Below are 14,743 nucleotides of genomic sequence, written 5' to 3' on the forward strand. Positions count from 1 at the left end.
GCCAGTTAATTGAGTTATCCTAGGTTGTTACTGAGATGACAAACTAATTTTTATTAATAAGTTGGTTTTTTTTGCAATACAAGATAGAAATATGTATAGTGTGTTCATTTATTTGATGTATCACATGAAGTTATCTTTACATTAGTAGGAAATATTTCTCACTTTTCATTTTATATTACCAAGTAGCTTGTTAAAAAGCTTTGTTAATGAAAATTGCTGTAAAGTTTCAATGTTCCAATAGGAAAAAAAAAAGTCACAAAATGTTTGAATGTACATGAGAATTGAAGTACAGATGAGAAAGCAGGACTATCTAGGCTGGCATTCTCTCTCCAATAATGACCAACACCAGATGCTTCAGAGCAGATGAATGAACATTTGCACGATCAAAGAAGAGAATTGTTTTTGCTGAGTAGATTTCTCCTTAACCTTATACAATTTTTATTGGCTTTGTCTCACAGTGGGGAATTTATAAATCCATTCAGTTCTTTTGTTTCATATTATTGGTCAGTGTAACTGGATTTTCTTTCCATCCATGGACACATTTCTGTCTTTGTGAGATCTTAGTAACCCTGAAGTCTTAATGCTACGTATGGCAAGAAGTCAGACAGGTCACCTGTTTGCACAGGTCAGTTGTGTTCTGTGGGGAGAAAAAAGAAGTATTCTGCCTAGTAGCATTTCCAATTTGATTGTCTCCATCCCTGTTAACTTTAGATTGTATGGACTCTTTTTCTTTCTTTTTTTTTTTTTTTTTTTCAAAAACTCCCGAGAAAACTGTATTTGAAATTAGTATTTTGGTACAAATACGCTTTTTTTTTTTTTTTTCAGGAAACTGAATGAGTCTAGTTTCAGTGTTTTTCAGTCTAGCAAATTAAGTGGTTTAGTGTTTTGTGAGCCTCTAGTACAACTACTCAGGTCCATTGCTTCTTCTGGTGTTAACTGCATTGAAGAAATCTTTATGTGGGTGATTTCTTGGAACTACATTATGGTGACCTTTGAGTTATAGGTATCATCCAATTCAATTTATGCCTCTTTGGAGTCTGGGAGATCACCAGCGTCACCCTGGCTTCAAGTCATTTAAATTATTCAAAGTGTCTTAGTTCTCTTCTATAGAAAAATATTAAGAAGAGGATCTGGCATATGCATGTGTTTCAATTCATGATCATCCTAGCATATGTGCTGTCTTGCCAAGTTGTTTATGGACATGTGGCTTGAAATGTCAGTTGTACAGGGAGAGAGAACCAGTCAAGAAAGGAATCTGTACAGGTCCACTTTGATAATTGTTGACAGAGTGGCTTGAAGGACACCCATAGCTTTGGCTACACAATTTCACCTGTTTTTCCAACATATAGGTAGAATCTTTCAACAAAAATGGAAAATTTCACAGTTACAAGTCTAGGAGCTTTTCTTATCCTGGGTAATTAAAAACTAATGTATTTTCTGTCCTACTGCCTGCTAATGCAATTAAAGAAGTTCTGCCTCTGTTCTTATTTGATTCCACATTTCATCCTTCATATGATCTTTGATTTCTCTTTCAATAAATTTTATTTGCCAAACTACACTATGTTGTGGAAAGAGAAAATAGTGAAAAGCATCTACAGCATATGTATGGCACTACTCAGTTAAGCAGAAAGCTCCTGGGAAAAAATAGCCCTGCAGATGAAACCTTTCTGTTGTAGAGGGCACTCTGTCGCTGATACCCAGAGAGGACAGTGGCAGGAAGAGTAACTATTCTGGGATTGGTTTACATCAGATTTTAAAAACTCTGTAGGGTTTCTGGTCATGATGAGATGAGTATTTTGGCAAATGAAGGACTCAGCAGGTGTAAATCAGCATAGATTGCACTCCAGCTGACAACATAGTATAACTACTCCAGCACTATATGGAGGAGCTAATTTCCCTTGAAGTAATGATTATGTTTCCATGCATAAAAACCACAACTCAGATAATACAAAAGCTTTAGAAGTATCATTCTTTGAGACTAAGTCCTCAGATAACGTGCCCTCTCAGACAATATCAGAGGAACAGCCAGAAGGAGGGAGTTTCTACTTCAACAGAGTTCCTGTTTATGAAAAATCAAAGCAGAAGACTGGCTGCATGAAATTCAGCTTTCTGTTACATTTTGTCTTACACTGCCTGCACACTTCTGCTGAATCATAGGGGCTTTTACACATACCCCAGGAGTCACCCATACAGTAATTCAGAAAAATTTCTTTTCACGAGCAAGGGAATGTTTGGAAATACTATACTGTCATAAAGCAGAGGCTGATTTTCCACAAGGGCTTCAAGTGCACATTTATTACCCTATGTACAGTTTAAAGCATAATATTGTTTCATATTTTTTCCTGAAAGCTGCCGACTATTTGATTTTTTTCCTCATTTATCATTCTACCACTGCTTGGCTTGACAAAGTCTATTAATTCCTTCAAAATCATTGAAATTCATGATTTTACAATATGCTCTACCTCATAAGACCTCTTTTTTCTACTGTTTCCTGATACAATCCAGCTAGAATCAGTTTGATGAAAAACTTCTTGGATATAGTTTTCCAAGAAGCAGTTTTCTGGTTTGTCAAATTGAAACAAAAGTACAAGTGTCTGTGAAATAATAATATCAAACAGAAGCTTATGCAACGGAGTTTTTAAAAAAATAACCCCCAAAGCAGTATCAGTGAGGCATAAGTGGAAGGATTTAATCGCAGGACGAAAGCTCGACTGATCCAGAGAGACTGTATGTGGAACGGCTTGGAGATGCCAATTTCCCGAGGGTTGCTGGGACAAAACCTCAGCCCAGAAACAAGCTCAGAGCTCATTGTCTCAGCAGCACTGTCACTTTTCTCCTTTCCCCCTCTTGTCATCCCTTAGCCAAAGCCTAAGGATGTAACATTCATGTGTGATAAAGCCATAACCACCACTCAACAAGCACTTGTGAAATTTGTTCTATGCAAGCAAACCATGTCTGCTTAGCAATCATATGCCTGTAAATCAGGTATGACCCTCTGACCGTTCAAGTACACCACCACTATGTTCTCCACAGAGTCATCTTAGAAGGAGATCAGAGACCTCTGCAGGGGTTTCCATCTTTTCTTGCCCCCTTTACATTTCTTATGGCTCCTCTGCTATTGTTCATGTATGGATAATTGGGCTAAGTGGTTAAGGGTGAGTGAAGTGCTGCAGAAGTGTATTGTGGGACCTGTCCTGTTCAACATATTTATCAACAACCTGGAGGAGGGGGATGAGGGGCACTTGAAGGAATGGTCTGATGAAAACTTCCTGCATTTCAGCATGGACAAACACAAAGTCCAGCAGCCAGGAAGGAAGCCTACCACCCCCACCACAGTGTTACACACTGGGGATGACTGCCCTGGGGCAGCTCTGCAAAACACAGCTCTGGAGATCATGGCAGAGAGCATCCATATAAGAGTCCTTTTAACCCGGTCGGCAGTGAGAATCAGCAGCACCCTGGGCTGCACGAACAAAAGCATAGGTACTACATTCAAGGAAGTGATCACCTTCATCTGCTCAGCACTTCTCAGACCACATCTCAATTACTGAGGCCAGTTTGGGGACCTTCAGTACCAGACAGGCACTGGCAAATGTGGGAGTTGAGCTGAGGGCACAGAAGATGGCTAGGGGCTAGAGAACTTGTCCTGTGAGAAGGGGCTGAGAGTTTAAGCTTTGCCTGGCCTGGCGAAAGGACATCTTCAGAAGAACCTAGTAGCAGCTACCCAGAACCTACAAAGAGGTTACTCTGAAGATGGAGAAAGGCTCTTCACAGTGTTGCACAGTAGGAAGATGACAGACAATGCTGTTATACTCAAAATCTTATTTTCAGGCAAAGAGAAAGCATACCTTACACATATAAAGCCAAGAATTTATTGTTAGTATAACTGAAATCTCAATGGGCTAAGTAGTACTCATCTCTTATTACACAAAAATAAATAATGATAACCTAAGCAGATTTCAGTAATCATAATCCAGTCAAAATTGATGTACAGACACTTCCTAGTTTCTACCCATTTTCTTCATGCTGTGGTTATCTTTCCCCTGCTCCTCAGGGTCTTGAATTCAGTAGTTTCACTTTGGTGGTGGTCGTGGGGTCACTTTACTGTGAATCATCAGTGTATGGAGTCCTTCCCTGGGAGGAATATGATGTACATGTTGATGATTTCTTCTTTCTCACTGTAGGATCAACCTGGGGTCTTTCCTATGTGCTTGCCAACATGCTTTAAAACCTTTACTCATTCTGGAGTGGTCTGTCGCTCCATATTACATTCAGATTTGGTATATAGTATGCTTTTATGTATGCTAGATACTATTTTTTATACTTCTTTTTTTTTTTTTTCCCCTAAAGCCCTGCTTCCAATCTGCATTTCTTTAACTGACCACGGGTGTGTTGTATACAGCCATAGGGTCTCCAGAGTGAGCCCATGCCCCACTTCTTAAAACACCATACCTGTGCTCCTCTGTGCTGCATCCAGTCTCCATATTTTCAGGTCTCTGCTATCACTTCAGGCCTGCATTTCTGTATACTATACCATTCTGTTAAAGTCATAAAACCATGGTGATACTGTAAAAAGCCAAATAAAACAAATGAGGCACAGATTCACAATCAATGGGAAAAGTGCTGTAACAGCTAAACCAAGTAAAAGAAATCTGCAAGAAGGTCAAGAAAAGTTCGGAGAGAGCAAACATGACAGCCTCAGTCCTGAGCCCTTACAAACTCGGTATAAAGCTTATGGCTTGCTACTGGCAGTGGCTTGTTACTGTACTATGGGGTTACGTGGTTACTGTGGGCGTAGACTGTAACAAGAGATGCTCAAACTGGCTATATGGACAAACTTGTTCCCCATGAGGATAGTCAGGTCAAGGAACAGGTTGCCCAGAAAGGTTGTGCTGTGTCTGCCCCAACCACAGGCAGTTCAAGGCTATCTTTCACTGCCAACATGATAGCCACAAACATTGCCTTGGCAGTACTCTCTCTGACCCCTGAATGGGATGGGGAGCACAGCTGTGCAATTTGTAGTGGTGAGGAGCAGACTGAGGGGACAACTCTATCACAGGGTTAGGACGAACCATGGCAGCTCCACGCAGCACCTGGAAAGACTCTGAGGAGTACTATGGTCATGTGCCTTTAGTTTCTTCTCGTTTATTTGTTTAGCACATTTCTTTTTACTTATTTGAAAACCTTTCACCTGCATTGTCTGCATTATTTGACAGACTATAATAAAGGGAATGTTTTATTGACCTCTTGAGAGCACTTGAGGCCTGAAGTGGAGGGCAGAAGGCTATTAAACTTAATTCATGTTTACTGTAACAACAACTTTTTCAGCTGGATTTTAATGATATTTCTCTGAGCTATCAGTGCCAGGGTGCCCCCTAAGAAAAGGTCTTTTAAAATATTTTTGTTGTGAGTGGATTCTGAAAGGTTTAGTGCAGTTCCTTGTTAGCTTTCTCTCAGTGACTTCCTTTCAATCTGGCTGACTGAGTGGTGGGAAGCCCCATGTTCTCCACTGTCTGGGCAGGGAAAACCATATGTTCAGGAGTGCCTGGCTGTCCTCAAGTCAGATGGGCTGCTTTGGGGCTGTGGGCTTGAGACCACTCACAACTGAAGAGCATCTGGCAGCTCTGAGCTTCTCAGCCTGGTTTCTGGGATGAGTTCAGCACCTGCCTGCCTCAGAGGACACCTGGCAAGCAGAGCAAGTGGCGGGAAGCCCATTGATGAAGCAGGGCATGACCGCACAGGTGCTGCGAGACCAGCATCTACATCTTCACCTACAACAGACCAGTGCACGCAGGAGAAGCACTCAGGCTAGACCTGGCATTTCTGAGCTGAGAAACTTTTTCAGAACATTTGTAGCTTGCTTTCTCCACTGACATTATTAAAAGAGGGATGTGAATTGTTTACAATGGAGACTTCTCAAAGCATTGTTAAATGATTTCATGCTTTTAATACAATAATTCCCATAGGGATGTGCTCCTTTTAATCACATATTAATCATCCACCAGCACCGAGGGTATATGGCAAAATGCAGTACTGCGCAGAAGCTGCTACTGAAACCAGCATAGTTCCATTATGAGGGTCTAATTGTCAGAGTTACTCATGTACACATGGGCAAGCTGGAATGCTTCACACACACTGTGTATACTGTGTGACTCTGGCTGAGAACATTTTCTAAGATATCAGTTGAAGGAAGAGAGAGTGGGGCTGAACAAAACTACTTAACCGCAGGGAATCACATATTGGCTGAAGACACTGTTTTATTCCCAATGAAAGGAATTTCGATGGCTCCCATCAACAAGAGTGGAAAACATCCCCGTGGACCTTATAATACATCTTGTCAGGTTGGAGGAGGCAGGAAGTGGGAAAAATGCTGGATTTGTCTCCTTCTTCACTTTCAGGTTCTGATCTGTCAGCTGTGAGATCTCATTTCTCTGACTTTTTGCCCAAGGAGATTTAATCACCTTCCATAGTTATCTGCTGTGGCTTAAGTAGGCACGATTGTGCCTTTGATAATGCAGGATAGGTTTGTATTAGCATGGAGAAGAGGAAAGACCGACCTGAAAATGGTGAAGGACTGCTGTGTCTAATTCCTTACCCCAGGGGATTTTAAAGACAGTGAAGTTCGGTGAAACAGGCTAAATTATCACTGTAAAGTCTGCAATAAAGCTATGGAAAATCCTGACATTTGAGAATGATTCCAAGAATAAAACTGTAGCAATTTATAGCACACATAACAACAGAGTGTACTACAGACTCCTTCACTGGGATACCTGTGTTGAAAGATGCTGACAGTGAATGTGCCAGCATCTTCCAGAGAGATGTTGCTGTTAATAACAGGTGCTGTTGCTAGCAAATTTCATATCTTTCTTCCCCATCAAACATAAATCAGAAAATATGTAAACTGTAGCTAGACAGAAGCAGTGATTTCTATTAGCAGAGTACTGAGATTAGCTAAATCCCATACCTGAAATTCTTCTGGAAGGCTAACATTTCTGAAGTTTGTGGCTGTTATTGAATATGGTTGCTAGAATTGACATCAAGGTAATGCAAGTTTGCTTATCATTAGCAGCAGTAGGTGATAAAAATAAAGGTCAGCAAAACATGAAGGATGAAACTGTACACTAAAACCAGCAAAAGCCTTCACCCATCTCACTTCTGCAGACCTTCCCACAAACATTTGCATTTGTCAAAATACTACATTTCTTTCAGAAAATATTACTTACAAAATAAGCAAGCACAAATGAGTCTGGGAGCATATAATTAAAGTTTCGGCCTGTTTCTTTACTGATGTAATTTTAATTTCTCATTCTTATTAATAACTAGCAAGTAACCACTCAGTTTTAATCACTTCACTCTTTTTACCCCAAAATGGAAATAGTTCTGTAGCTGTATGCAGCTGTATACATGTTGTGAGATGTGTATTCACTTTCTTCAGATAGATATATATATCGAAATACCTGTGAGCTCTATATTTTTTCACATAATGCAATATGTCATGGGCAGGAAAAAAGAAAAATATATATATAGAGAATCCATGTTGGATTCCCAACAGGGTATTGTAACTTACATACAAGAGTATATAATTCCCTGGAAATTTGTATATTTCTGTGCTGCAAAGCAGGTAGAACTTCTACGCTTTGTTGAATAATGTGCTCTGATTCTATACTTATAATCTATGTTAAATGATTTCTGGTGAAAAAAATGGCATTTTGCCATTGGTGTACTAATAATATAAACCCCATGTTTGTGTGTGAGAAAGAAAATGGAGGACTCAGAGAAGAAACCTGAGACTTTGAGGAACGGAAATGGAGGAAGGGAGGAAGCTCACAGCAGGGAAGGAGAGGCTGGATGGTGAGTGATGACACAAGGAGGGGACAAAGAGAAGCACCAGGACAGGGGTGGCTCATCAGGGGCCAGAGCAGCGATTGGAGTCAGGAACCAGAGAGGAAGGGGCAGTGCAGTAGGGGCGAGACTTGGTGGGGAGATGTGCAATGGGTTGTGCCCAACTGTGCGGGATGCGAATGTACCATTAGAGACTCAGCATAACGTATTTGGCGTCCTGATGTTTCTCTCTCTGAGGGGTAGCTGTTCCCTGCATGCTGATTCACCTGGACAGGAATAGTATTTGGTTGTCTATGGCATACCAACACTGGTTATATTTCTCTTGTTATGACATAACAAGTCTCCTTAAGTAAAAGGTCTTAAGAAAAAACCTTTAATTCAGTGCAACACTGTTTTTGGAAGGGATAAAAATATGCTCTTCCTATGCAAGACATGTATTTTTATGTATTTCTGCCTGCCTGACATTAAAAACAATGAATTTACGTGCAGGTACAAGCATTGGTGGCCATTCTCTCTTGTCATCTATAGGGGACTGGGAATCTTTGGTCTGTGGGGAAATAAGGAGGATGGAAAGCAGACTCAGTCACCTTTCTCTGCATGCAGCTTCAGTCCTGCTCATGTTTTTGTGGTTATTCCATTTGAGTTTGTTGTCCTGCAATGACAATATACACCTCCCTAGTGACAACTACTGGAGATTCTCGATTTAGCCCAGATGGGAATATTCAGCCCTTCTGGAGCTAATGATTACAGGTTAGCTCTACTGTGTGTAGCTTAGCAGGTTATATTTTCTTTGTCTATGGAGAGCCTGGATCATTACAGAAGCATGAATTGCTGTATAATGCTAGCTAATAATTGATTTTTCTGTTCATTTGAGAGGAAAAAATAGACTCAAAGAGACTATGAAACTTACTGATTTTCCTTTTTCTAAAACAACCCCTCCTACCAAGTATTTGATCTGACATGATATGTTTAACTGATTATGGGGAGGGAAGAAAAGAGCATTCAAAAATAGACAAAAGAAATAACAAAATTCAAAAGGTAGGAAGACTGGTGACAAAAAAAAAAAGGAAAACCTTAGACCTTACAGTGCCTGCTAATGGTGATCAAGAAGATCTGAGGTAAAAAGTGGTTAGAAGGGTAGAAGGGTGCATATTTATTTAGTGGCTCAGTGATGAAACCAGAGTGTGCAGAAGTAGGAGACCCACGACTCACTGACCTCAGAGCAAAGCTGAATCCACATCAGCTGCCAGCAGCTCCATGGAGAATGGCTCTGCTCAGCGTGTACAGGCAGATCACAGCACTGGGCTGGAAGCTGGGAACATGGATTTAGTTACTCTGCATGGCTCAAAGCAAGCCTTAAGCAAAAGGAACTTTTAAAGTGACTAGTTAAATCAGGATAAAGAAAAAGTGGAAAATCAGAGGCATAATGGGCCCTATCTTAGACAGTGAGGGTTTGGGATTCTGTTGAGACCTCTTTAAGCCCAGAGCTTGGAGTGACTTAGGGGCTTACTATGGAGACAGTTATTGGCTATCCCTGAAAGATTAAACTGCTAAAATGTCATGGAAAGGTATTCTAACAAATTTCAATTCAGGAATTGGATAGGATATGAGTTATTGATGTCTTTCCTCTAAGGAAACAAAATATTGTGGAAATGTATGACTTGTTTGTGCTTAAATTAGAAAATATCAAGGAAATATCAAGGAAAGTCAGAAAAAAAAATGAATAAACCACATTTCACATTATTTTGATTTACATATTTTACAATATTTGATGCTGTACTGTAAAATGTTTCAATTTTGAGAAAATCTTATTTTCCAATAAGAAACTTAATCTATCAAAAATGTTTGCAGAATGTTTATTTAATAAGGCTTAAATGAAGAGAACAAGCTTTTATACCTCTGTCTTCATGAGAGGAAAATGAAACATAAAAAAGCTGATCACCATTCTCTGTTTATCATACGTAATTGAGAAATAATGTTTACACTAGAGAACTGTGGGAATAGGTAGTGTTTACAATAACAATGAATACAGGCCAAAGAAATTGAGAAGCTTTTTTGGTGAGGAAATAATTTAGCACAACTTCACCGGAGAGGAATTGAATCAAGGGGTAGTTCAGAACTGGCATCTCATCGTTAATTTGTTTGACAGTGTGGATCCAGATTTGTTCTTTAGCTTCTATTTTTACATGACAAAGCCTTGTTTCTGAGTTTTTAGTTGTATTTAGGTAAAACATTTTTGTTGCAAGCTGCCAGTTGATCTCAATAAAGCAACAAAGGTTGCTAATCAGGGTGGATTATGAAAAGTCTCTGCTGACAGAGAGTAATTTTTAATATTGAACGACCATTTGGGGGAAAAAAGGGAATGAGAAAAAACAACTTTAATAGCTTGTGCTGTAACTAGCATTCCCTGTTCCTTTGCTAGTTTACAGTTGTAAATAGCTTCCAGAAACTCGGTCCCTTTGGTCTAATTCCATTGCTTCTCTAGCTAATAAAAATGTTTGTAGAAACAGCAGGCACTGTAATACATGTTCTCCTAGTTCTTCACTTGATGCAGATTCTTATAGTAGCTGAGATCTGTAATTATAGCAGAAATGTTTGTGTTTCAATAGCTGGATGCCCTTTATTGTTGTTTTGATAGGAGAATCATGTTTTCCAAGGTTTAAAACTTGACTTCCAACCTTTCCCCATTTTGGAATCTTGGCCTCATAATTTTTAAATGGTGAATGCATGCTTTTCATTTCATATTGGCGATTAGAACTATCTGATCCTGTGCTTTTAGTACAACGCCTTTATAGTTCTATTTTTGTCCATAAGGCTTTGGGCACAGAGTACACTTCACTGGAAGGGCTGATTTCTTAGTCAGTCTGGAGAGGAGAAGGCTCAAGGCTACCTTGTGGTGTGCTCCCATTCAGAGGGAGTTCTCTGGCCATTCAGGTTTTGGCAGAGCATGATTTCCCTCATTCCCTGTCACTCTTTGTAGAGAGAATAGATGAAAAAACACTTGAGATAATATTACCCAGGTTAAGTATTTCCCCATGGTAGTAGGAATCCCCTCTGTTCATTTGGATACCTTCCTGCCAGTGAGCTCCAGATGTAACCCTAGAAGTATCTCTTTTGATGTAAAACTGGATTTGGAAATGTACATTTTTAAAAAATCTTCTGTACTCTCTCACCCTAAGAACCTTATAAAGGTGGTCATGGCTCTTCACAAACACACTTTTCTGTCTTGCCTGATTATTTTCTCACAACTGTTTCTCTCGGTCTGTTTCAGCTGAAAGACATTTGTTTTTCCTAGTCAGAAGAGAAGGCTTCAAGTCTCTGATTTTCCTTTCCTACATAGCACAAGTAATTAGTCATTTTCAGTGGCTCAGCTGATATTAGCAGCTGTGGGATTTTCCTTTTTCTCTTGTTACTTTTCATGTTATTGTACAATTAAAATGTTATTTGTAGTTCCCAGCTAAACTTTTCAGCCATTCTTTTATACCACTTCCACAGAAGTGACCCACCATTTTTTTTTTCATAGCTACTGTCATTTCTTCCTTTGTTAGCACATCAAAAGCAGACAGTCTTTTTTAAATAACTTTTCTGACATATGGTAGGTTGGTATTTGAACAGATTATAAAGATTCTTAAAATGCAGTTTGATCTATAAGACTATGCTTGACAATGTTCTTTGGGATTTATTAGCATTTTCTTTTTGTATTTGACTGCCTTCATCATTGGATACTCCAACTGACCATATTGGACTGCATTCTCAGAAATCAAAGATAAAGAAAGCACTGAAAGCAAAAAGAAAATGCTTTTGAATACTTAGCATTTTTCTGCATATTTTTCAATATTACTCCACATTTCAAAACTTCCCTTCTAACGTTCCATCTAATCACGAGCACCATTGACCAGAAAATTATTATTTTCAGACCCAGTGACAGCATCATCTGTGCCTGAACTTTGCCTTCTTCAATATGTAGAAAAAAAAATTGGAGGGACTTTGTGATTCTTGGTAACTATATTCTATTATCTCCCAGCATACGTTAGCTACTTCAGAAAGGTTATTATTTGTCTGTGTATTTGCTGACAGCATCTAGTGGCCTTATCCTGGTCAGGCTCAGCTGTGGTACGTGATTTTGATTTCACTCTGTACCTGCTGCTCTCAGGGACGTGTCTGCACTGGCTTTTCAGTGGTGCAAAATTTCTCTGCACACGTCCATGTGGCACTGAAACACCTTAAAACACACCCTTTCAGACAATCTCTGTTCAAATAGACAGTGAAAACTGAGAACACATGAGCCAGATAACTTTTTTCATAAAAGGAGGGTGGTATAGATAGGTAGGAGCAGGAAGTTTTTTGGACACCAATCAGTTGGATGTACTGTAGTTAAAAATCGTTATTTTAAGCATGTTCCATATTGGGATTTTATGTGGACAACTTGAGCAAAACATTTGTCTTTCTCAGTCTTTCTAGACTTTATGGTCTCCTGCAGATCTCCTTGTCTGCTGGTTGGAGAAGGAAACTGCTTGATGTTGACTCAATTTGTGAATTTCAGATAGCTGATGACTCAAAAGGCAGGCTATTCAAATCCCCGTACTCAAAGTTGTACCTATTCCAATGATAATAACTGTAAACTAAAGTGAGATTGCATATTTATACCAGTCCAGAAAAACATTTGATATCTTTTGTTATCCAGTAGTCTTTGGAAGAAACATTATTTGGCTAACGTTAGCCTTATCTTAGAAAAGCCTATTTTTCAAATATTTTATCTGATGAATTTCAAAGACTGCCTCATAAATTATCTGATGATTTTCCTCAATCCTGTCACAGCTTGGTGGAATCTGTATTTCATAAAGAAGTGATGTATGGGGAACCAAAGGGATGCTCACTTGAAAAGTATAAATCCTTTCCCCAACTTTCTAGCCAGAGAAAGAACAAATGTCTCTGATCATCATCAATATGAAATGAAGAGCTCGGCCTGAGGAGGAGAAGAGAAAGGTGAGACAGTCACAGCTCTGTTTTGAATGAAAATATTTGCTTTTGTAGCTTTAGTCTTCCGATGTTTTTATATATCCCTAATCACCCTAATATTTTCTTTTCTTTTCTTTTCTTTTCTTTTCTTTTCTTTTCTTTTCTTTTCTTTTCTTTTCTTTTCTTTTCTTTTCTTTTCTTTTCTTTTCTTTTCTTTTCTTTTCTTTTCTTTTCTTTTCTTTTCTTTTCTTTTCTTTTCTTCTCTTCTCTTCTCTTCTCTTCTCTTCTCTTTTCTTCTCTTTTCTTCTCTTTTCTTCTCTTTTCTTCTCTTTTCTTCTCTTTTCTTTTCTAATAGTGGTTTTCTCACTAGTTCTAAACCAAAAGGAATATCCTTATGTAACTAATGTGGCAAAGAAATCGCTGTTTGTACATTCTAGGTATCTACCTGTATGTAAATAAAACAAATATTGTGGTAAGAGATTACAAGCAATATTTGTTGTTAATTTAGAAGTATACTGAAATATTTGTTAACAACTTGGAAATCTGATTTTGGGTTCCAACATTACATGTAACACATCTTGTTAATTAAAATAAATGTTTCTCATGGGTAACTTTGTCCCACATCTTTTGAGCTGCAACTTAGATAGCTGTGACATTCATCCCACTGTTTGCAAGTGGAAACGAGATTTTCTTTTCTCTCCTGATCTCTGATCATGGTATTATACTGGGCCTCATTAGACCTTTTACAGAAAAATGGGATTTTTTAATGGGAAGGCTGAGATCTAAAAAAGCAAAGCATTTCCATGAAAACATTTTGACAAATCTGATGGGAACAATTGTACTTCACAACCTGTGAGCTAGACAGGTTTTCAGTGCTGACTAGGCTGTGCGGTGTATGTATCTGCCTCTGCAGCTACCCCACTACGAGGACAACCTCTGAATCACTTTGTTTCTGAGGTCTGGAACAACTACTCTGCACAATAGTCCCAGGTGAGGAGACCCAGACTACGTGATTTGCCCATCTGTTTGGCTACTACAGCCTGAAACATGGTGCTCAAAGAATCAGCCCCAAAAGTTTGAGTTTGAGGTCAGGTTTTCAGGGTTGAGCTTCTGGATCTGTGGCAACAAAGTGACACTGAGCCAGGATTGCATGGTTTTCAGGCTCCTTTCCTTACAGCCAGGACCATCTCCATCTGTCTTGTCCCTGAGACCAAGGAACCAAATCGGTCTCAAAGCCCTGAGGTCTCCACTTCTGGAGCATTTCACATGTTCATACTGCCAGCATGTCTTTTCCTAGCACAGAAAAGCAGACTCAAATTAACAGGTTTTCCTAGTGCCATTCCTTACTGCCACTAGTGAAAAACTAGAACTGAGAGAAGTATTATGTTTTGCTTACTTAGATTTTAGGAAGTTTGAGCAGGCTTGTGTTCCAGGCAAATGCATTCACATTATGGCCTGTGGAGTGCTAGGGGAGGATTCAGTTAATGAAACTTAGGTGCGTTGTTCTGGCCAAGATCTTCTTGATACCCAAGACATCTGCAGAGTTTTGCCAGATACAATGTAGTACTTACAGCAGCTGCGTGTCATTTGAGCTGTAGCTGGAGATCAGGAGGATTTACCTTGAGCACCTGAAATGGCACCAGACACCTGAATTGTATCTCTGGTGATGGCTGACTGCATTGCCTGGGGAGCAATTCACCTCAAGGTGGACAATGATGGCTCAGCTTAGTTGCAGAGACCTGGTCATCCAGTGACAGTATTTACATCACACCAGGCAGCTATGTTCCAGCACCTCAGTTGAGTCCCCAGCAGCCCATCAGCTGAATCATGCTCTCCCTCAGCCATAGTGGAAGATGAGACACATAACTCACAGAGAACACCTGTTTTAAGAGTCCTAAATTTAGCTGATTTAGTCTCTTTAGCAACCCAGGATTTGAAAGCC

Source organism: Patagioenas fasciata, chromosome 2, assembly GCF_037038585.1.
Source record: "Patagioenas fasciata isolate bPatFas1 chromosome 2, bPatFas1.hap1, whole genome shotgun sequence".
Taxonomy (NCBI): domain Eukaryota; kingdom Metazoa; phylum Chordata; class Aves; order Columbiformes; family Columbidae; genus Patagioenas; species Patagioenas fasciata.